A 24,623-nucleotide genomic window follows, 5' to 3' on the forward strand; every position below is an offset into this window, starting at 1 on the left:
TGGGCTGCCCAATCTTGGACTTCAACCTCCAGAATCCCTGAACCAAAATAAAACTTGATTCACTTCATAAGTAGCCCATGACAGTAAAGCTGAGAAAGACAGGCTGTAAGTGGGGGTAAACTGAAGCAGGGGAGGAGACAGTTTTGAATGGGGTTGGCTTGGTTGAAATGTGGATGTTTGAGCAGAAACATGAAGATGAAGGGGGTGGTGCCTCAGCTCTTTGGGGAAGAAGGTTCTGGATTCTGGGAACAGTGAGGAGGAGCGTGAGGATAGCTGCGTGGGCCAGAGGGGCCAGGAGGATGAGCTGGTGGGTGTATTCGTGGTGATGATGGTCGAAGATCTGACCAGGTTTGGCTTTTGGCCTGAAGGTGTAATGAATCTTTACAACTTCCCATACAGGAGTAACCGGATTTGGAATGAGTTTTAGAACAATCTCCATCGCTCACAAAAGTAACTCAGTGATAATAGGGTTGTGTGGCTTCCGTAATGTGGCCCAGGACTTCACATAACCTTGATAAAATCCAGCCTCACAAGGAAAACTGCCCAAGGTCATAGAGAAGAATTCATACAAGGAGAATTCACACAGGAACTCACAGAAGAATGCTGTCAGCCACATGCCATCACATGAGTGAGGCCATACATTTCAGGTTCAGCACCAGGTAAGGGCATGCCTCTTATAAGGTAGAAGGTATAGATGAAAGTTTAACACTCAGCATTTTTTCTTTTCATGTAACTGTGATCTAGCCTCTGAATCCTGATTAAAGAACTTAGCATTGGCCCACAAGACCACTCAGTATCTTAGATCAAATTTGAGGGCTTCCTCTCAGATCTCTTATAATATATGGTTGCAATTAACGGAAAATCAAATTGGATGTGACCAAGCACAGCAGACTGGACAGCTCAACCTCCTGCACAGTGACCGACAGGCCATGGCTGCTCTGTATATGGCAGAAACTGCTTCCCTAAACCTTCCAGGAAGCTCACCAGGCCCCCACACGTGAGCACTGCTCCTCCCTCCAACACAGTTGTGACAAAGCCAGAGACCACCACAGGGACAAAGAACAATTAAACTCTTGGGCTTGTTAGGCCTGTTACTCATCGAAAGCATGATTTAGGTTTTCTCCTAAGGCACTCAGGGACTTCAAAGTGTTTTTTGCTAAAAACCTTGACTTTTCACCTGGGCCTACAAATGCCCAATGGGTAACCAAAAGGAGATGAAAGTGTGACTTTCATTTTGTGAAACTCTGGGTCAATCCTTCTCAGTTCTGCACACAGGCATGTTATTCATTTAGGGCGTGTCTTTTCATCCCAAACCTACCTGGCCTATCACATTGCCTCTGAGACTAACAACATCTACGCCCAAAGTCTCCATCACCCCAAACCAGTGGTGGTGAACCCACGGCACTCCTGCTGCAGCAGGTACACAGGCAGAGCCCTCTGTCGGCATGTGAGCCAAGTCACCCCAGCATCACCCCAACGGCCAAGCAATGTATAACACCACACACAGGGGCAGGGGTAGCGCTTTGCGTTAAATAAGGGGTATTGGGTTACAATTTGGGCACTCAGTCTAAAAGGTTCACCATCACTGCCTTAAGCCTATGGTCAACTTGGACTCAGCACAGCCTCACATGCCTGCAAGTGCTTCAGGCATCATAAAGACTTCTCTATGGGAACCAAGGTGCCCCGTTAGTTACAGGGTTCTCTCCGTGGAAACCCAATTTGCCCTTCGAGTCACAAGTATTCAACCTGAGCTATGAAGCCAGGGCAGATAATAATCAATGGGAACCTGGCCCACCTCAGCTAACCCTTACACTGGCTTCCTGTATTTGTGGGGTGCCAGTCAGAACCCCTGTATCAGTGAGTCCCCTCTACCTCCTCAAGTAGAGTCCTTTCTTATCTTCTCTTCCTTACATTCCAATTAAACCTTTTTTTCTGTAAATTCATGCATGCTTTTTCCTATCTTCACTTCCTTACTTTCTAATCAAAGCTTTTTTTCTGTAAATTATCACTAAATCAAGGACCCTGCTAGCCAGTGACACCTCTACCCTGCAAAATCTGCTCTCCAGGAGATATGTGTCCTCCTTCCCACACGATCCACTGAAAAGCAAAATCTTAACACATATACCTATATTAAATGAAGTAAAATTAGAATATCTATTTAAGTCAGGTTGTTAATATATCTATTGAAATAAACACAGGCTTTTAATCAGGAAAGTGTATAAGCCATACTGCATACAAACTGGCACCAATCATGAATAAATGAATCTTGGCTTTTTGGATTTCATGCAGGAGACTTATTTACATGGCATACTGTCAAATCAGAGCATAAACTAACAATATAGCTGATAACACAAATTATAAACATCCCCAATCTGCCAGAAATAGAAAGGAGGCACTGTTCTGGCCTCCTACAACATGAAAAACTCAGTGATAACACAATGAATTCAGGGTAGGGTGAGGAATGTAGGGGCGGAGACAGCACACTTACTCCTAATAAATCAAAACAAATAGTTTTCTATTTTCTGCAGACACTGAAAACCAACATGTCCCTGATCAGAGCTATCTCTGCTTTCAGGATCCCACACTACAAAAGACACTACCGATTAGGTTATAAATTATATAGCATTTCTATTAACTATTTCTTAAAGGTTTGGTAAAATTACCTGTAAAACTACCTAAATCTGATGTTTGCCAAAGAAAGAGAAGATTATAGATCCTAATTCATTAGTAGTTATGGCTCTGTTTAGGTCTATTTCTTCTGTTAATTTCGAGTCTTTATATTACTTTTGAAAACTTACCATTTCAAATATATTGGCATGAGATTGCTAATTATCACTTTCTAAAATCTTTTTTTATATTGTTATATTCCTTTTCCATTTCTCTATTATTCATGTTTCTTGTCTATTTTATAAAAATAATAATAATAATAATAATAATTGATGTATTTATAACTCTTCAAAGAAATTTTTATTACCCCTAAGTTTCCTTGAATTTTAATTTCTTTACTTTTATTCTTAAATTATTCTTTTTGTGGATTTACACATTACTTTGATTAACAGGCATTTAAGTTTATCTTTGTTGTTGGGTTGAAAACGAACTCTGAAAACTGAAAATAAAACAAAACAAAAAGCCCTGGGAGCTCCCCGAAAAGTTTGTGATATTTATGAATATTCAGTAAGAGATAAGAGAGTTCATCAGTATTTCATTCATTCCACAGATGTGAGCATCTTAAGGGTGAGTCATCTGCTGAATTAGGCACTGAGGATGTGTGAGATACACATTCACATTCCATCAAGGAAACAAATGAAAAATTAGAAGTCGTAAGAATGATATGATTAACAATATCAACAGCAACTTGGCTATCATTCTTAGTTACTTATTATGTGCTGGGTAAAAGTTTTGAGTATTTCACGTGGAATTTAATCCTCAAATAAGCCCACAGGAAAGGATGGAAGGCAGTGTTACAATCTATTTTACAGATGGAAACTCAGGGACGAGAAGGTAAGAGAGGGCAAGTCGTGATAAGCACACAGTGCAAATCAGACCAGGAGAATACTGCATAGGCTCAGTTTTTAACTGCAACAGAAGTTTTGTTACGTTTTTTGAAAGGTGCCAAAACTGGATACTGTGATTAGTTAGACAGTTTCTCCTGCCTAGGATAACTTACTTTAAATGCTTTGGTCTCGGGAACGCAGACTTTCCCTTTCCCTCATGGTCTTGGCTGACTTTTCTGTGTAACCTCTCCTCCGTTATCTGTCCAGTGTGTATCACCAGCTCACTTATTATCTGATAGATTTACTAACTCACTCATCACTGTGTCATTTATGAGCTGGTCCTTCTGCATTCCTCTTCCACCCTGGGCTGCCACTCATTCTGACACGTGGCTGCCTGTCAGCATTCACCAGCCACACTGGTACTCTTCTGGGGGTAGCTGCTAGCATCTCATTTGTCACATTATTTTCTTTCTCTTTGCTTATTAACTTCCCTTTGGAGATTTCTTCGGTATTTTTCCTCTTGTCCCTCTGGTCCAACCATTTGGCTCATTTGTTTATTATCTCATCTTTTGACAGCTTTTCAGATTCCACTTATCAAGATACTTAAATATTCAAATTTCAGCTCTGTTTCTATCAGGTTAAACCCACATAAATTTTGCTCTGTGTAAAGTGACTTAGAATTTGCATGCAGATGACACTTACATTAGAACATATTCACGACAGCATATGAATATCTGGAATAAAATGCCCACTGAAATACTTCCTTTCATAGGAAATAAAACCTGGGATAGCAATGGTACTTTAAAAAATGTCACGCAGCAGCATTTTCTAAAAATGTTAAAAACATATAAATAATGTATTCTCCTAATTGTACAAGTCCTAGGTGACTGAAAAAGATTCTCTCTTTGATCTTGCATGGATTGATGCATTTGAAAGTGCATGTACTTCAAAAACAGCTGGGACTAAGTACTGCACACCAAAGAGCTAGAAAGGTCACGAACAGCCCCACAGGATGGACGCGAAGTCTGCATTTCTGCATGAGAATGATGGGGACTCCTGAGGGTCCTGCTTGGACAGGCTGTTGGTTAGGAATATGTGTGTATAGGTCAGTGAGTTCATAAGTAAGTAGATGTGAATATGTGTGTATATGCAGGTATATAAATGAATGAGTATGCATTCATATAAATATCTAAGTCTGCCATGACTGCGTGCGTGCGTGTGTGTGTGTAAGTACTGGTGTACACAGTAGGCTAACAAACAGTGCTTCTTGTGTACAAGCCTCTGCACTATGCCTTTCAGATGCTGAACTTCATTTAGTCATTGCAACAACCTGTGCGATGTAAGTCCCAGTGGCCCCTTCTAGTCACTGGTAACTATATGCCTCGGTGTGTTCTAACCCTGGCACCAGCTATGAGGTTGGTTCTGTCACGCCCTACTGTACAAGTGGATAAACTGAACCACACGGGCATGGAGTTGCTCACTCAACATAGGAACTCATGATCCTGATGTTATCAGTGAGGAGAGTTAGGCATAGAGAAAGGTTCAGAAACGTGCTGAAAGCCATAAAATGAGTAAGATGTGAAGTCCATTCTGGGAAGCACATTGTACTGCTTCCCACTAAGGAAAGATCACCTAATGGAATGGTTAATTTTATGAGTCAACTTGACTGAACTAAGAGATACCCAGACAGTGGGTTGAACATTATTTCTCCAAGTGATGTGGAAGATATTTTTGGAGGGAGTAAAAGAGATCCAACATGGGTGGGCATCATCCAATCCATTTAGGAACAGAATAGAATAAAAAGACAGAGGAAGAGCACATTTTCTCTGTATTTGGACATCTGAGTTTCTGGGTCTAGGGCCTTCAGACTCCAGGATTATACCAGTGTTCGCCATCCCTCACTCCCTACCCCAGGTTTTCAGGCCTTCAGACTCAGACTGAATTACACCACCAGCTTTCCTGGGTCTCCAGCTTAGAGATGGCATGTTGTGGGATGTAATGGCTTCCATAACCTGGTAAGCGAATTCCCACGCATAAATCTCCAGCTCTCGCTGTCATGCCCACGTGCTTGGTTTTCTCTCTCTCTCTCCCTCTCTCTCTCTCTCTCTCTTTCTCTCTCTCTCTCTCTGTCTCTCTTCCTCTCTCTCTCTGGTCCTATTTCTCTGAAGAGCATGACTAATATGCCCTCCTTTCAAGAATGGATAAAAGACACATATATACATACACACAAACACACACAGATTAACACCTTTTTATCATAAAAGAAAGGGGATATGTTTTAAAACACCGGAGGAGGGGACTATCTAACTTTAAAATAGATATTTTGATGAAACTATAAAAAAGATTCTTAGAAAATTTCTAAGAGTTTCCCAAAGGTCAAAGACATCGCTTCTATGAAACACAAGCAGACTGCAAAGAGAGAAAAGGAAGAGATGAGAATAGCTAGTATCCAGAAGGAAACACACCCAGAAAAACTTCATAAAAACAGAAAAAGAGACCCAGTTAAAATCTGCTCTGGAAATAGTAAGGAGCGGGCCAGACAAAGTTAAAATAATATTTGTTGCAGAGCAATATTTAAAAGCCTCCCCCTATTTTGCTAGATCTTTCTATCTGCTCTCCAGATCCATGATACATACTTTACTGCTTTCTGGAGACTGATTTTGGTAGAACTGAGCACCCATGTTTTCCATGGGGCTCAGTCTTGGAAGGCATTCAGGGGAGCCTGGAGTGGAGAGGGGAGAGGGTGTGGGAGAAGAGTATTTCTTCCCTCTTTGTTGCAACCCAGGGCAGCACCTGCATTCTGCCATCAAAGGCCACACGTCTCTGATGGTCCTTTCTTTTCAACTCAGTTATCATCCTGGGCTCCAGTATCACCTTCTCCCTCTGCCCTTCAGCTTAACAGCTCTCAGCCTTTTCCTAGCCCTGAGAACCTCACCCCTCCAGTTGGTTCCCCAAAGTTCTGCCTCTACCTTTGTAAAGAGCCTCCTCATTAAACTCTCCTTTACTTCATCTGAATGTGTCATCTGTGCCCCTTAGAGTCCTGAAGGATGCAGAGTCTGCACAGCCCCAGGCATTCCCAAGAGAGAGTACTAGAACCTCTCTGTCTTTTTATAAACTGTGGCTCTGGGCAATAATGTGAGTTTTTAAGAATACTATTGCTTTAAAAAATAGTTTTAAAAACACTGATGAAAATAAACTTGAGAAGCACTCATAAGAATACCAAAAAAAGGACAGAGAGAGGCAAATAAAAAGTGAGGAAAAAAAACCTCTCCAACTTGGAGGATGACAAATAAGAGATTTAAATAAATAATACATGTTTCCAGAGAAGAACTCAGAACAAGTCATTCTGTTCTCATTATGGAATGAAACTCACATTGGCCCCAGAACTTTCCTCAAATTACTAATGCCAGAAAAAATGATTGCTCAAGAATTCCAAATCTAACCAAATTGCTCTTATGCTGCAAGTAACAGATGGCCGCCTTTGTTCATACACGGTGGGAAATGCATGTTATGCACAGACCCATCCTAAAGAGATGAACAAAAACTCAGAATAAAAAAGAGCTGAAGGCAGACACAAAGCAACTGGTGAGAGAGAAAAGCAGCAAGCTATAGGAGGTCCCCACAAAAGATGACTTTATAAACTGAGGCTCTCTATAAAACGAAAGAAGGGGGTTTGGTGCATAGAAAAAAATGTGAACATATTTATTTTCCATGGGAGACTTTTAAGTTAATTTCCTGGCCGCAGGACTTAGCTAATAAATGCATTCTATTTCCATAGTGATGATGACTATAAAAATAGGGATGCTGGCTACCTGGGTGCCTACTTTTGTTTAAAAATCACTGAACTCTCTACTTAAAACAAGTGCATCGTGTTCTATGTAAGAATGAGAAGATGTTTATCTTTGGTTTCAGTAATTTTATAAATGTAGGACTGAGGATACTTTAGAAAAATCAAAAGACAACCCAGGAAGGAAGAGGTGAGATGTATTTTTTAAAAGGTATCATTGACACAGAAGCTAAAAAAAAAAAAAAGTACTATTTCAACAAGTGCATCAAAAGACATGCAAGTACTCTCCAGAGAAAATAACAACTCAATAGAAACACTTTTTAAAAAGGCCTAAAGAAATGAAAAGAATAATACTTCATGATCAGGACCATTCAGTGTCATAAAGATGTTAATTCTCCCTGCTATAGTTCAGATAAGTATCCCCGAAAAGTCGGTGTGTTAAAGGCTTGGTCCTTGGCTTGGAGGACTTGTGGGAGGTCTTTAGGCCACTGGGCTGCGCCCTCAAAGACTTCCCAGACATGAGTTGACTGGTTTTTCCTCAGCCATGTGCTCCAACATGATATGCTGCCTCACCCAAAGCAAAGAGGACAACCAATCATGCAATGGAACCTCTAAAAATGCAAATGCCATGGGTAATCTTGAGTGTTAACTTGATTGGATTGAGAGATACCTAGGAGATTAATAAAACACACTTCTGGGTGTGGCTGGTTTGGCCATGGGAGCATGACCTTGGGGACTATATCTGGTCCCTGGTCCTTCCTCTCTGGCTCTTCCCATGCTCTCCTTCTTGGATGCCATGAGTTGAGTGGCTTTCCTTCAACATGCCCTTCTGCCATGATGTTTCAGCCATGAATTTAGCTAATCATGGACTGATACCTCTGAAACCATGAGCCAGAACAAACTTCTTCTCCTTTAAGTTGTGTGTGGCAGGTATTTGGGAATAATAATGAAAAGGTAACCAATACAGTATACTAAAATAAAACTTTTCTCTTTATAAATTGCTTATCTCAGTATTTATTATAGTAACACAAAGCTCGCTACCACACTCGCTAAAATTACTTAGATATAATGCAATTCTAGTAAGAATCTCAACAAGGGATTTAGCATGGAATCTGATGAGTTAATCCTAAAATCTCCACAGAAGAACAAAGAGCCAAGAATAGCCAAGACATTCTTGAAGATAAAACTGTAAAGACCTGTGTATTGGTAATGATACTACATATATAGGACAGACACTTTCTTTCATTTTCCAAAAGTCACTCTGCAGATGATCAGTGTAACTGCTTTTAAAAACTTCTATTAGCTATTAAACAATATTGACTATGTAAAGTTGTCAATTTCAGTCAATTTTTCTAACAACTGCTGAACTATACAAACTAAATGGCAAAACAAATTTAAGTCTTCCTCTCATTCAGAGTCAGAGTTCTGGTATATTGATAAAACACTGAAACTTACAGCAATTTGATCTGGTACGCATAAAAACCAGTGTAGGATATAAATGTTTCACTATCATCACTACCTACTGTCTAGCATAAAATTATTCAGGGATCAGAGATAAGGGCCTTGAGTGATATTCCTCATTAAAAGAAGTTGGACATTTGAAAGAAAGTCTGATAACTAACAGCTTATAAGGTAGAATTTTTTTTAGAGCTGGCTAAGTTGAGACAGCTCTTTAGAACTGCATATTAAATTCACTTTCAATTAGTCTGGTTCAGCATTTTATTCCTATAATTTGTATGCCTGGTGATACTTTTAAAATTAACTGTGCCACAGACAGGCATATCACACACTTCACAGCTGTAATAATTTTTCTAATGCTGTATCTTTATAACAGTAATTGCCTTCTTTCTGAAATAATATGCATTTTGGATGTAGTGGCACTCCATCTATTTCTTTTCTTATACTAGAGCTGCCTCAGCATATTAGATTTTTTCCTTAATGACTTTCTTCTATTATGAGACCACAAAGACCCTAGGGAAAAGGAAGTCCATTAGGAAAGGAAGCATTTTAGGGCAGGCTGGAATTTCTAAGGTGGACATCTGACAATTCTTGCCAAGAATAGACTGAACAAAAGATTCCCCATTTCCTTTAACATTCCTTGTAAATTTTGACATATCTTTAAAAACAAGTGGCTAGAAGATTTTCAGGAATTATTAATAACACAATGAATGAAACTGCCAACACAGCAAAGTATGCCACTGGTCACTGCACTTCCCAGTGTCAGCTGAGGGCTCTTGTTCCTCAGTGCTCGGCTAGGGGTGGCACAAAGAACACTCTGTTTAAACCACTTGGACCAAGAGACAGTGGATCCTCTCGCCCCAACAGCTGGCTCTCTGTTCTGCAGACCATAAGAATCAGATGATTTTTCAGTATGGAGACAAAAAGAGTCCCCGTGGCTCTTTGGTTCAGGAAGCCTTTCACTGGAGAATGTCCAGAAAGCACTTCTGAGAAGCTATTCCATGGACAGGCTGGGCCATCGGAGGCCATCTCCTGGTCAGAAATGCTCCAGCACAGGCCAGGGACAACTGTGAATGAAGCTGGGGAGAAAATTCAAGAATAAGTGTGTGGTTCTACCACTGCTGTCCTTTGTCCAAAAAGTTTCTGGACATACCCCTGGACCCTTGCATCTTGAGCTTTTCCTGCTCCCTGAGTTTTGTTTGTGTTACCCTGCTGGCTTGCAAAGGTTCTCTCCCTAATCCAGCTGCCCACTGACACTCATCCAATATTAAGGTTGAATCCTGTTCTCAGTGTAAATTCAGTGAGAGCCAATCTTCTCTCACTTCAGCACCAATGGAACCATCAGGACACAGTGAAAACTGCACGCCCTTGGAAATCAGACAAGCTAACACTTCTCTCTCCAAACTTTAACAGTTGCTACTGCTGGAATCATGGCCAGTTACGTAACCAACTCCTTTGAAAGGGCCATATTCTTCACTCATAGCAGTGAATCTTTCTCTTGGACAGCTGCTGTTGGCTGTACTATGTACAAAAAGCATCAGTAAGCTCTAGGTGACCATCTAATCAAAAATAATATACATAATTCATTAAGTTCTAACTTACGGAAATTTATTCCCATTATCTTATGCAGTCAGCCTTTCAAATTCATGGGTTCTGCTTCAACAGATTCAACAACTTTGTATTGAAACTTCCAATACAGTGTATTCCAAACTTTGTATCAGAAACATTCAGAAGAAAAATCTGCATCTACTTGAACAGACATCACCATGGTCACTATTCCCTAAACAACACAGTAGAAGAAGCATTTATATAGCATTATATATTGTAAGTAATCTAGAAATGATTGAAAGTGTACAGGAGAAATTTGGGTAAGTTATATGCAAATATTACAGTATTTTTATATAAGACTTGAATATCCATGGATTTTGTTATCTGTGGCTCCTGGAACCAATCCTCCACAGATACTGAGCCATGACTATATTGCTATTTTAATTTTATGACTTGCTATGTTTTGCATAAGTGTACCCCAAAGACCTGTGAACTGAAGGCTTGGTCTGTGTGGCCCGTGGGGCTATTGGGAAGTAGTCAAACCATTAAGGGGTAGGGCCTAGTGGAAGGAAGTTAAGTCATTGAGGGCATGCCCTTGAAGGAGCTATTGGGATCCTGGCCCCTCTGCTTCCTCTCTCTTTGCTTCCCAATTGCTATGAGGTAAGAAGATTTGTCCAACAGGCACTCACGGCTATGAGGTGTTGCCTCACCACAGGCCCAAGTGACCATACATACACTGAATCCTTTGAAATGTAAACCGAAATGTACCATTCCTCCTTAGAAATTATCATAGGTATTTTGTTACAGTGACTAACATATGGCTATTTTTATTTTCTCAATTCAAATAATTTCCTTATCTGGGACTTAAACTTTTGGAAGGCAGACCCATAACTCACCCTTCTTCGTTTCTGTCTCAGCACATGGCTCTGCTCTGTACCTTACACAGTGAATTACAGTTAGGCAGAGGATGACTGTGGCCCAAGAGACTGTGGGCCTTATCACCTAGCAATTCTGAGGACACTGAGTGCTGTGCCCTTTACCTGTGCAGACAGAACAAGCAGTAAGTACACACCAGGCATGATGAAGAACCATGCGCTTAGCATCACCCTCTCCACAGTCATAGCTGAAGCACACGGAAACGCGATGAAGCTTCCTTTAGCAGCAACTGGGTAAACTCTTCTCTTCCCGAAACATCTTCAGACTTTGTTGATGCCCACAACAGAGGATACTAAGTGATTTATTGTAATCAAGAGACGCATCAGTGTCTTGGGGTCTGGCTACATACAAGTGGCCAACCAGCTACAGAAAAGCACTCATGCGGTGCGGACTGATACCTCCAGAGAGTCTAGGATGCCATCTAGAGCCACACGTGGGTATCCTGAGCTCCCAAAGGTGGTCTGACCTCCTCAGTGCTGTTCTGATGCACCCCATCACCCTCTCCATCTCTGTTTCTATGAGGAGAGACTAACATTTTCCAATTGAGGGGCCAGGGAATAATTTAGTTTTTCTGAGAAGCTTTCCTACAGCCAGTCAAAAGCAACAATTAGGGAAAACCCTACTGCAATTGTGTCCTAGTGAATTCAAGATGCTGCGTTTAATTCCTTATGACACATAATTACTTATTAGGTGTCTTTGTCTACCTTGTTTTTAATTTTCCTATCCAAGCTCATCATCTCTCTCCAAAAGTTAAGTTTTGGTACATTTCTAATGAAAAACTTGCCTAATGGATCAAAATACAAGTATTTATACTTTGAAGTAATGTGATTTGAGCAAATATGAATCACGGTCATGTTCTAACAAAAATGAATATTTTATCAATGGGATTTTTAAATTTCACTTGGTCTTGTGTGGTTTCCTTATGAAATATTTTAATTGGTTTGGTGCATTGTCAGTTTTCTGATTAGACTTGCTTTCCCTAATGACATTTAATATTGATACTAATTTAAAGGGTGCATATTAGTCTATTTCATAAACAAGATTAGAGTTTTAGATACTTATACTGCCTTTTTAGCAAAGAAAATTCTGCTTTTAGGACCTGCACAAATAAATGTATGTACCACTTATTTCCCTCTCTTCCACACTTAACCAGTGAAGGCTTCATCTTTAATGTGACAAAGCAAAATATACTCTCTTAAAAAGAAGTCCTGAACTTGACCATAAGAAACCCCCAAAGTGGATTTATAATGAATTTTCTGAATAAATAATGACTCCAAATATATTTACATTAAATATATTAACCTTTCACTCATCTATATTTTTAAATAGCTTATTAAAGTTACATTTGAGCTCAATTGATGGCTTGGAAAGAAAACCCTACAGGCTTTCTATAACTCATATTAAAGGTTAAAGTGTTTCATAATTTTTCCCCACAGAGTATGGCCAAACATACAACTTTATAGTAAGACTAGAACTGAGTTTCTGATGGGCACAGCAGGAAAATTTCTGTTAGTACAAAAATTCAAAGACATTTTTGAAAAGAAGTTAATATATGCAGCATAAGATTTTAAGCTTTCTTACACTGAAAACTGATCAGCATGGCAATAAAGAGACATTAAAAAAGTACTAATCCAGGCTGACGTCCATTTATCATCTGCTTCCCATTCCTTGGTGTTTGTGTTTCATTAAATACTGCTGAGAAAAACAAAAACAACAGAATCCAAGCTGAATGGAAAGACAATTAAATTACTTTTCTTCTCAGTTGTCTATGTTTCCAGTAAAATTGATACTATAAGAATCAGTCACTTAAGCATAAATATATAGGGTTGTTTTTTTCTAAACCCAGGACAAATACCTAGACACCCATTATTACCACTCCAGGATGGTTCCAGTGAATTAAGCTCCAAAGGGCTGGAAATATTCTGAGCGGTGTCCAGGACAGCCGGAGAGCAAAGAGGGCTTTCTGGGCCACAACGTGGGTTCTTCAGGGACCGAATGCAGCCCTGCACTTAGGAACTGCCCACATACCTACTGGAATCAATACAAAACTAGGGAAACCTTATTTCATGAGGGAATAAATATGGAAGCAAAAAGATCTACTTTCCTTTATTTAGTAGCTTCTAATTTTAAAAAAACTACATAAAATTTTGGACCTAAATGTACTATATGTTGTTTAGTCTGATGTGTGTTGTAGTTAAGTCTGAGGCTGGGCTGCAAAAGAGACTGAATTATACTTAGGTATACTTAAGCTAAGGAATGAGGTTTTCAAGTTACATTTAAAGGTCTCAGGTAGGACAATGACTATGAGCCAGTCTGCCTGTGCTGGCTGCCTACGCTGTCTTTGATCACCACACACTCTGGTGTCAGCTTCTACCTGGGGTGTGGTGATAGCAGAAGTGCCTTAGTGGGGTGCTATGAGGGCAAAGTGGAGCCAATACTTGGAAGGGGCTCAGCACAAAGACAGTATCACATCCATGCTTCCTATTACAGAAGTGAAATCAAGGTGACAAGATTTCTTCACTGTGATTTCTTTACATTCAACTCTCTTGCTATAAAACTGTTTCATCATAAGAGCTTTTCCTTGCCTCAAGTGCAGAACTCAGGTGCATGGTTCGGAAAACAGTACAAGCTATGAAACATAACTGGCATAGGAGATACAGACTGGTCATACCTTGACCTATTGTTAGTTATTTCAAAAAAAAAAAACTACATGCACCCTCACTTTGTTGTTGTGTATTAAACTTTTTTAAAAAAATTTGATGATTGTTCAAAATAGATTTTAGTTTTTAGAGTAGTTTTAGGTTCACAGAAAAACTGAGCAGAAGTATCAATTTCTCATCTTCCCCCCTCTCTCCTGACATGCCCACGTCCACCTACTCCCAACATCTCCCGTCACAATGGTACATTTGTCACAACTAATGAGCCTACGTTGATACATCATTATCACCTGACGTCTGTGGTTTATATTAGGATCTTCTCTTGGTGTTGTACATTCTATGAATTTGGACAAATATGCAACGAAATGTATCCGCCACTGTAGTGTCATACAGAGTAGTTTCACTGCCTTAAAAACCCTCTGTGCTCTGTTTATTTATTCCCTTCCCCTGCAATCACTGTTCTTTTAACTATGTCCATACTTTTGGCTTTTTCAGAAAACCATACAGTTGAAATTATACAATGTGAAGTCTTTCAGGCTAGTGTCTTTCACTTAGCAATATGCATTAAAGTTTCCTCCCATTTTTTCATGGCTCATTTCTTTTTAGTATTGAATAATGCTCCACTGTTAGGAAGTACCAGTTTATTTACCCTAGTGAAGAATGAGGCTATCTACCTCACTACTTGGGGACTGTGATCTCCAACAACTATACAAAATACAGCCTTTAATATTTGTGAAGGCTACTGTGATTTATCTTCCTCCTACAGAAATCGGTAGGACAAAAAAATGAATGTAGCACCAGTGTCATTAATATTTTCACAAGCAAAACACACTGAACTTTTTATTTTCCACACCTTCACAAACTGAAGTCCCTTTGATAGTGCTATCTAATAAAGGCTCAGGAGCCAGGGTCTCAGCACCGTGTACCCTACAGCCCCCTGAGTCAGGGGTGTGGTGAGGTCTAGCTTGCATTCTGAAACAAGCATTGCCAAGGCTTTGAGGCACATCAAAATTTAAGAGCCACTGACATGAGTGGTTAGATGACATCTGTGATCGCCTACTGGGTTAAGAACCTATGTTGCTTCAGTTAATAATGTTTTATGTCATTAAATTTAATATGTTATGTAAACTGGGATATCCGTATCAGCTTTACTGAGGTATAATTAACAAAAAAAGAAAATCCAACTGTTTTAACTACACAGCTCAATGAGTCCTTACAAACACATCTAGTCCTGCAAATAACACAATCAAAACGGAATGTTCCATTGCCCCCAAAGGCTTCTCTGTGGCCCTCTGCTGTCAATCTCTTCCCTCTACTCAAGCCCCAACCCACCTATCTGTTCTACATCACTAGAAGTTCACAAAAATGCAATCAATGTAGTCATTTCATCTGGCTTTTATTTAGTGACTCGCTTCTGAGACTTATCCATGTTTCATGGATCAAACACGAGAACTATGGGAAGCCCAGTGATACTCTGCCAGAAAAGTAGAAAACTCCTTACCAAAAACCACTACAGTAAAACAAAACGGTAGCAAACTGTATTCCATGCCTCTCAGATGATAACTTTGAATAACAGGCGATTTCTATTTTAGGCTAGCAAGAGGATTTGAAGCTCCATGAAATAAGATTAATGATCTTTCCAGATACACTGTCAAATGATACACACAATAGATTTCTTTTTTAAAATCACCTGCTAGCTAAAGACTATTAAAAGCAATCTGGGGTGGAGGGTAGCAGCAAAAATGTCAAAGTAAAGACCTCTGAAAATGTTCTCTCACAGAAAAGGAACGAAAACCCAGAAATTATCAGAATCAACTTGCTCAGAACACTGGAAATTAACAAAAGGCTCACAGCAACTTCCAGGGTTTTTGCTCAGGTTAAAGAGCTGAATCTCAGTTAAAACAGTGAGGTTTGTAGTGTTTTTTACTTGCCCAAATCCCATTTTCTATTCTTAACTCACCAATAGCTTTGAAAAATAATTCACATTCCTGGTACAGCCTGGAAGGCCCCTGAGAGAAGAGAACAAAGACAGAGCTCGCTCAGAGCCTCCTCCCCAAATATTTGTCATGATGTGGTATTTGGTGATTCCCTGGAAGACCATTTCAAGGCTATTTGTATTTGACCTGACCTGGAGCCTACCCAGGGTGAAAAGCCTCTTTCCTGGGGATCAACTGTCATATACATTTATAGGCAAGTGTTTTCACCTTGCAGCTGTCTGAGAAGTGGATAATAGTTACAGCAAAGAAAACACTAGATAGAAAAAAAAAAATTTAAAGCGGAGGAGTAAGACATCCAGAGGGCATTTGAAAAACTCCAACACTTGGTGAAAATAGAATGCTACATGGCATATATTCAGGAAAGACTTCAGAGAGCTCTAAACTCTTACCTCTGACTTTGAGGTTCTAGATCTAGATAAACAAGAAATAAAAGGTGAAGGCCATCTGTCAACTGCAACTGTGTAGCAGAATGCTGATGTCATGCCCTAGCAGACACATGGACCCACTCAGAGAGGTACAGACTCCAAGTATTTAAGGAAATCTCTGTTCAATCCCTGGATGACACTAAACTGAGCAGACAATCCAGTAGCCACACTGATGGAGAATACAGATGTTACAGAATTAGTTCCCAAAAGCCACTAAACAAAGAACAACATCTACAATAAGCATCATCAACAACAAATATGGATAGGAGAGTAATTTGATTTTCAGAAGTATCATATATTATTGAAAATGTTCAGTTTTCATCAAAAAGCTACAAGACATCTAAAGATACAAGTAAGTATGGCCCATATACAGAAGAATAAAAGCAATCAATATAAATGATCTTTGAGGAAAGCCAGATGGCAGATGTAGGAGACAAAGATTTCAAATCAGCTATTTTAAATACATTCAAGGATCTAAAGAAAATCTTGTCTAATGAACTAAATGAAAATATGAGAATGATGTCTCACAAAACAGAGAATATCAATAAAAAGAAATAATAACTAGAACCAACTAGAAATTATGGAGTTGAAAAGTATAGTCATTCAAATGATGAATTCTCTAGAATAGGTTTTAGACTGGGCTTCAGGGATGGAGGATGATGAAAACCAAACAGATTTTAAGAGATATGTTGGACACTGTAAAGTTTATCAAAATATAGGCAAGGGGAATATTAGAAGGAAAGGAAAGAGAGAAAAGGGTACAAAGAATATTTGAAGAAATTATGGCCAAAAACTTCTCAAATTTGATGAAATACATGAATCTAAACATCCAAACTTGAACTCTACGTGGGTTAAGCTAAAAAAAGATCCATACCTAGACACGTCTTAATCAAACTGTCAAAATCAAAAAGACTAGAGAAAGCAAGAGTTACTTCTCACATATAAGGGATTCTAGTATGTCTAGCACATAGTTTCTTATAAACCATGCAAGACAGCAGATGATACAGGACATATTCAAGGTTTTGAAAGAAAAATACTGTCACTCAAGAATTCCTTATCCAGCAAAACTATCCTTTTAAAATGAAAGAAAAATTAAGACACTCCTAGATAAGAATAGAGATTATTAGGTCTCATGAGACCACTCCTACAAAAAATAATAAAGGATAGTATAGAAAATGTAGCTCTTTCTTTTCCTGTATTACTTAAAAGACAACTACATAAAGCAATAATTATAAATGTGTATTGGGATTCCAACACACAAAGACGTAATTTGTCACAAAAACAACATAAAGCAGGCAGAAAGGATGGAGCTATATAAAAACAAGGATTTTTTTATAGTATTGTAATTAAGCTAGTATTACTATACACTAGAGTACTACATGTTATTATGTTAATTGTGATACTCAGGGAAACCACTAAGAAAATAACTCAAAATATATAATAAAAAATCAAAGGGCCCTAAAATGGTACACTAGAAACATCTTTTTAACACACAAAACAGAAAATGCTTTAAATCCTACAGGACTAATTTAACATGTAGACTACACATCTACTATGAGTCCAAGAAAGAGAAAGAAAACAGAGAAAGAAAGGATAATCAAAGACCTAACAGCAGACATTTCCCCAGCAAATTTTTTCTTGAAAGTATCGAACAATAATTAGAACAAATACAATTCACTCTGGTGCACGATATCTAGGTATGTAATTTATACACAACATCTTTCCAGAAATGAAAAACTATAAATGTTTTTAAAATACACAGAAGAACAATTTCAGAATCATGAAGGAGGAGATATTTTAAAGTAAAAAAGAATCCTCAAAAGCCACATATTTTTAAATTCAGCTTTTACATAATAAAAAGCACTCCTATATTAAGAAAAACCCATTTCATTATAAATTAAAAGACAACAGATTTGAATTGGTCACCTAGACAAGTATTACTATACTAAGAAATCCCACAAATAAATGAAACCCATCTTCAGACAAAGCTAACATGCAATTCACATAAAAAAATCCAAATAGGATATGAAAGCTTACTAGTTGGTTTATTTCTGTCACATCTATCTTTGTTCTCTTTTTCCTTTTTTTTTTCTGAATTCTTTTAGATTAATTAGGCATCTTTAAACTTTATTTTACCTCCATTGTTGGTTTCTTAATCAACTGTTTTGGTGGTTACTTAGGGTTTACAAGTATGGGGTATGATCAAAATAGATGGTGAATGTTTAAATTTTTTAAATCTATTACAGAGAAAGATGCATAATCCCCTTCAAAATACTCCCCTTCACTTTAAACACATTTATCCCATCCTTCTTGCCACTTTCTGAAACAGTTCTGGAAGTCTGATTTCATGAGTATTTTTCCTAGTTGTGATAAATATACAGCGAATGCTGCTGCCCAGTGCCATCCAGTAGAAAGGCAGGCCCAGAAAAACATTACAGTGTGTCCTCATCCATCTTATTCACCAGCTGTGGAATTGTGCAACTTCTGGCTCTTCCCAATGTCCATGAAAGGTAAATGTTTTGAATCAATCAAGGACATCAAGGCAGCCATAACAGTGCAAATAAAGACACTCATGCAAGAGGACTTCCAGAACTGCTTCAGAAAGTGAGGAGAACAATGGGATAAGTGTGTTGGAAGTCAAGGGGGAGAATTAATGGCAGTGTGTCAAGGGGATTAATGGCGGTGTGTCTTTTACTGTAATTATCTTTCTTTTATTTAAACAAACATTCGCCATATTTTTCAATCACACCTCAGACATATCTTTAATGTATTCAAGTTTACCTTCAAGTGACATTACACTTCTTCATATATAGTTTAATAATTTTACAATGTATATTTCTATTCCCTCAACTCTGTATTATGCTTTTCATACAGTTCTCTTGTACAAATGTTAAGAACCTCACAATACATTGGTATATTTTTCTTGTTTCTTGTTCTTTTTATGCATTGAGCTTCTTGTATCTATGGAATTATAGGTTTTATTCAATTTTGAAATTATTATTTTATCAATTATTTCTTCGATTTTTTTCTGTCCACCCCTACTCTCATATATTAGCCTTTTTCAAATTGTTCCATACAGCTCACTAGTGTTCTATCCATATATTTTAAAAGTATTTTTTTCTCTGTGTGCTTCATCTTGGATTATTTCAAATGCAATATCTTTGAGTTCACTTATCTTCTCTGTTATCTAATCTGCCTCATCCAGTGGATTTTTCCCTCTCTTACATTGTAGTTTTCATCACTAAAATTTCAACTGGGTTTTTGTATACCTTCATGTGTTCACTTAACTTCTGGAACATATGGAATACAATTATAATAACTTTTAATGTCCTTGTCTGGTAAGTGTGCCCTTGTCTAATACGTGTGTCAGTTTTGCATCATTTCAGTGGGTTTGCTTTTCTCCTGATTTGGGGTCATATTTTCTTCCTAGGAATCTCTGATTGGGTGCTAGACACTGTGAATGTTTCTAGTTGGTGCTGTATACTTTTTTTTATTCCTATGAATATTCTTGTACTTTGTTCTGAGACACTGTTAAATGATCAGGAAACCAACTGGTTATTTTGGATTTTGCCTTTAAGATTTGTTAGAGAGACTACAGCTTTGCTGGGCAGCTTTCAGTCTGGGGCTAATTATTCCCCAGTACTGAGACAGGACCCTTGTGAACACTCCACTCAATGTCCTAGGGTATCGTGGGTCTTCCAGTCTGCATGGTGGGAAACCCTGGTTTTACACCCAGCACTCTTCCCTTTAGTTCTCTCAAATGGTTCTTTCCTGGTCTCACTTTCTTCACATGCAAGAACTGATCAATAGCAACTAAATACTCACAGGGGGTTCTCTGCTGATCTCCAGAATTCTCTACTGAATGACTCTTCGCTGGGACTCTGCTCTGCAAACTTTAGCCACCTCAGGTTCCCAGACTCTCAGTTTAGCCTTCTAAATGGAGCAAGTGTGCCAGGCTCTGCCTCAGTTCTCCCTACCAGAGCTGCATTCTAGAAACTTCTTCCAGAAGGAGGCTGGAGCGACCTTAGGACTCACTGTTAAAAGTATTAGGCCAAGGTAGGAGCAATACCCAGTCAAATTAGACCAGATTTATTTATATCAGCCTACCACTAGTTTGTTTTGTTAGCTGAAACATACTCCTAAAGGTAGTCTATACGAAAGTGAAGTTGGAATGCCAGACTTTCTTGGTATCCTATAGACAAAGGAATCTAAAGGCTTAGGGAGATTGGAACAATGTCAGAGTACATTTACCATGTAAGATCTCATCTATCCCAGGAAGATCGAGAGGACACATCTTCCATCACAGCTGCAAGATATAAATCCACAAGAGTCCCAGCACCCCATGAAGAGCTCTATGTGACTCCTCTCAGTAAGTCAGAAATTACTGAGGGGATTTCTGTGCTACTAGCAAACTCCATCCAGGGAGGGTAACGGGACCCCGGGGTGGTAAGGCACCATTTGGTAGTGCTTAGTCACCAAAAGCCACGTGGATGAGGCCAGGGCCAAAGCCACGATCAGAACAGTCTGCCTCCGAGGTTTCTGGTGTAGGCTGCAAGAGGCTCTGTGTCTCCAGTTCAACTCGGATGTACGCACTTACTTAGGTTGATGAGATTTCGTGACAAAAGTAAACCAAAAAGCCAAATTCCTCAAACATTATAACATAAAATGCAAACAATACTAAAAACACTACCAGATCTATATGATACTCATATTCCTACAGACCAGTTCTTTAACAATAGATTTATATTGCTTTAAAAATTGTGTACTAAATAAATGACAATTTGCTATTTATTTTTTAAAAATCAAAACACGTTTTCAATCTCATGGTTATTCATCTCTCAATAGCATTGATGATTACATACAATCCTGTACACAGCTCATGACTAGTTCACTGAAGTTTTGTTCAATTATACTACCTGAAATGATGTGAAGCACTTTCCATTATTGATACATAAGCCAGCACAAGGTATTTCATTGACTCTTTTGAAAACAGTCGAATCAGAGGTATATAATCTGATTCCAGATTTGGTATCCAGCACAGTGTAGAACCCTATACATTCAATGCAGGGGAGACTATTCTTTAGATCACAGAAAACAAGTGGCCCATATAAAAAGACTACCACAGTAGTATGGAAATACAGTCTTTATGGACATAGCTCTCTCACTTTCAGCATCTGAAAGGGCATACAGAATACTAAGGTATAAATATATATATAATACAAATAGTAAATTATATAATGCTGCACATAAATATATAACTGCATTATATAATTGCACATAACTATAGTATAAAGTATATTGTACATAATTATGTATACACATCCTGTATGTATATATTTACATGTCAATATCTTCCAGCCTTTTCCTTCATCTCCCTCTCAGGGTGCCCGCCTTCCCTGGGTGCTGGTCAGCCCCTCTTGTGCTTTCTGCTAATAGCCGTCTTCCTCCTGCACATGGCTTGCTCTGGGTCAGAAGTCTGCACTCCCCTTCATCCACCCTGTCTGTCCCAGAGTTCAGAGCGATGCAAAGAGAAGACAGAACAGAGCCTGTGTATGGGAGGCTCATGCAGGGGACCTGCAGAGGGAAGCTGCTGCCAGCATCAGCAGGACCATCCTATCCATTCTCGCACCATCACCACCACCCCCCCCAGCTAGCCCTGCAGGCGTCTGCTATGGCTGTGTGGCCGCAAACTGCTTTTTCAAAGCACCCTACAGGACAGATATTCTCTCTGCAGAGAGGGCAACTCAGTGTGTCAGGCATTGTGGGGAGAGTGGGCTAACAAGCCAAGGTACCCCCTAGAGTGAACTAGAATGCTCAGAGCAGGATCTTCAGCTCATACTTCCAAGGAGATAGGAACACATTGTTAGGGTAGAGAGAACACAGGAGCCTGTGATGAAATAATTACTGAAATCAAAATGCCAATCTATTCCCGCTATAGAATCCTGGGCAAGGTACTTACCTTTCTAAGTCTTCCTTTTATAGCACCACAAGGCTTCATACTTAACCCCAAAAAATCTCAGTTCTACTTCTTAGGCCCTGGGGAACCACTGAAAGGCTTAAAGAACAGGAGTAACAGGCCCTTTATATTTTAGATAATTCTATGGTTCAGATTGGGCTGGAGTGTGTCCCCAGGTGTTGAAAACTCGATCCTCAGTGTAACAGCATGACAGGTGGTGGGCCTTTAAGAGTTCAGCCTAGTGAAAGGTGATTAAAACATCAGGAATGTGTCCTCAGAAGGAATTCACGCTAGCCTCATGGAATTAGTTCCCATAAGACAGGGTTGTTATGAAAAGAACAAGAATTCTTCCTCCCTGGTCTCGGACTTCCTGCCTCCTCATGTGAAGTCTGCTGCGTGTACTGTGGCCAGGGAACCATCTGTCCTGAGGACCACCAGCGGCCAAGCAGAGAGTCCAACTGATCTTGTACTTTTAGTTCCCCCAAATGTTAGCTAAATAAACTTCTTTTCTTTATAAAGTGCCCAGAATCAAGAGTTTTATTATAAGGGCCAGGGATTTAGCTCAGTGGTTCCGGCGCCTTACTCTCAAGTGGGCAAGGTCCTGAGTTTGATCCCTGGTACCAAAAAAAAAAAGAGTTTTATTATAGCAATAGAAAACAGCCTAAAACAGATACTAACCCTTGTGTGTGAATACACAGAATGGATTTGAGAAGAACCAAACTCTTAGCACAAAGATCTGTAAGGAGGCTTTTGAAACCACTGTGAGAGAAGACAAGAGTCTGTGCTAAAACAGGCTGCTCAAGGAACAGGGGAGAGGGGGCCAACTGGATAAATATGAAAGTAGTAAGAATGAGAACTTATGGTGAATGAACATGAAGGAGGTAGGAGGAGGGTGTGAGAGTGATTCCCAACTTCTAGGCCAGGTGGGAGCAATGCCACCAACTGAGAAAGAAAATACTAATGGACAAGATGATATCAAGGAATACAATTCAAATGATATACAAGAGAAAAGCCATGGAGCAGAAAGATAATGCTTACATGAAATGTTTTAAGTGGAAAAAGGAGTATTTTGGAGTCAGAGAGCTTTGGATTCAACCCTTAGATTATTGTTTCCGAGCCTGGGAGTCCTCCCCACTCTTCTGAAATAGGAAAATCTAGAGCTTGTGGTATAGCTCAGTAGTATAGTACTTGCCAAACATGCCCTGGGTTCAGTCCTCAGCACCACGAAAGGAAAACACTAGCCACTTTCCCATTGCTGACAAACCATACCCACCAAAACCTGTGACATAAAGGGAGAGAGGCATATTTTGGCTCACAGTTTCAGGCCATAGTCAGTAGGCACCGAAGCAGAAGCAGCACAGCAGAAGGGCATGGGAGAGCAATGGGTGTTCAACTCATGGCAGCCAGGAAGCAGAGAGAAAGAGAAGGGTCAGAGATAAGAACACACCCTTCCAGGTCATGCCCCCATTGACCTACCTCCAACCAGGCCCCACCTCCTAATAGCAGGTCGGCTGTAGTGCCTCCACGATCCAATCACCTTCCAAATACACGAGACATCTGAGGGACATTTTATATCTAAGCCATAACATTCCACCTCTGAGCCCCCAAATGCTCTTGTACATCTCATTATGCAAAATGCATTTAGTCCATCTCTAAGAGTTGCCAAAAACATTTCCAGCATTGCTGAAAAGCCCAACTCCAAAGTCTCTTCTAAGACTCAAACTCTTAGTTGAGAGCCCCTGTAAAAATCAAAAAGAAAGTTGTATACTTACAACGTACAATGCCACAGGGTAAACAGTCACATTCTAAGACAGAGAAATTGGAGGATAAAAAAGAATCAGATCAAAGCAAGACCAAAACCCAGCAGGATAAATATTAACTGCTGTAGCTCTCTGTCCAGCACCAGGGGCAAGATATTGGTTCCAAAGGGTTTGGGCAGCTCCATTCCTATGGCAGTACCAGTTGTAGCACTCATGGCCTCTTTCTCAGGGTGGCTTCACTCACTGACCACAGCTTTTCTTAGCAAACATTCCACATTCCTGGCATCTCCAACTTCCTGGGGTCTCCACCATGTTTCTGCCTTCACTCTCATACCATCATCCACAGCCTTCTCAGGCACACATTGTTCAGTCTCCCAGGCCTTCTTCTAAAATCTTAGTGGAACCCTTCATGACCCCATAGCTCTTGCACTATGGATGCCTGTAAAACCAGTAGTATGTTGATGATGCTAAGGCCTGCTGCCAATTCTAGGTGTACCCAGGCCTCCCTAGATCATGGCTGCAGAGGCCTCTGCATTCCTAGATGGCCAAGCATGGTGAAATAAATCCTAGGGAACAAAAATCCCTAGGTGACCTTTCTCAAGTAG

General features: G+C 39.5%; 1 protein-coding gene and 1 long non-coding RNA gene across 5 annotated transcripts in view; one reads left to right on the forward strand and one right to left on the reverse strand.

Moving 5' to 3' along the window:
• Window positions 1-24,623, reverse strand: part of Entrep2 (endosomal transmembrane epsin interactor 2) — a 430,735-nt gene that overhangs the window by 195,619 nt on the left and 210,493 nt on the right. The gene's annotated exons all lie outside the window — the stretch shown is intronic.
• LOC110350720 (uncharacterized) lies at window positions 141-22,826 on the forward strand. The gene is made up of 4 exons (XR_002397460.2): window positions 141-307; window positions 400-659; window positions 20,578-20,671; window positions 21,685-22,826. It is a non-coding gene; the product is annotated as an uncharacterized LOC110350720 (long non-coding RNA).

This window comes from Heterocephalus glaber, unplaced genomic scaffold (genome assembly GCF_053883595.1).
Source record: "Heterocephalus glaber isolate CG9 unplaced genomic scaffold, H.glaber_assembly_v1.0 deba00001531, whole genome shotgun sequence".
Lineage (NCBI taxonomy): Eukaryota > Metazoa > Chordata > Mammalia > Rodentia > Bathyergidae > Heterocephalus > Heterocephalus glaber.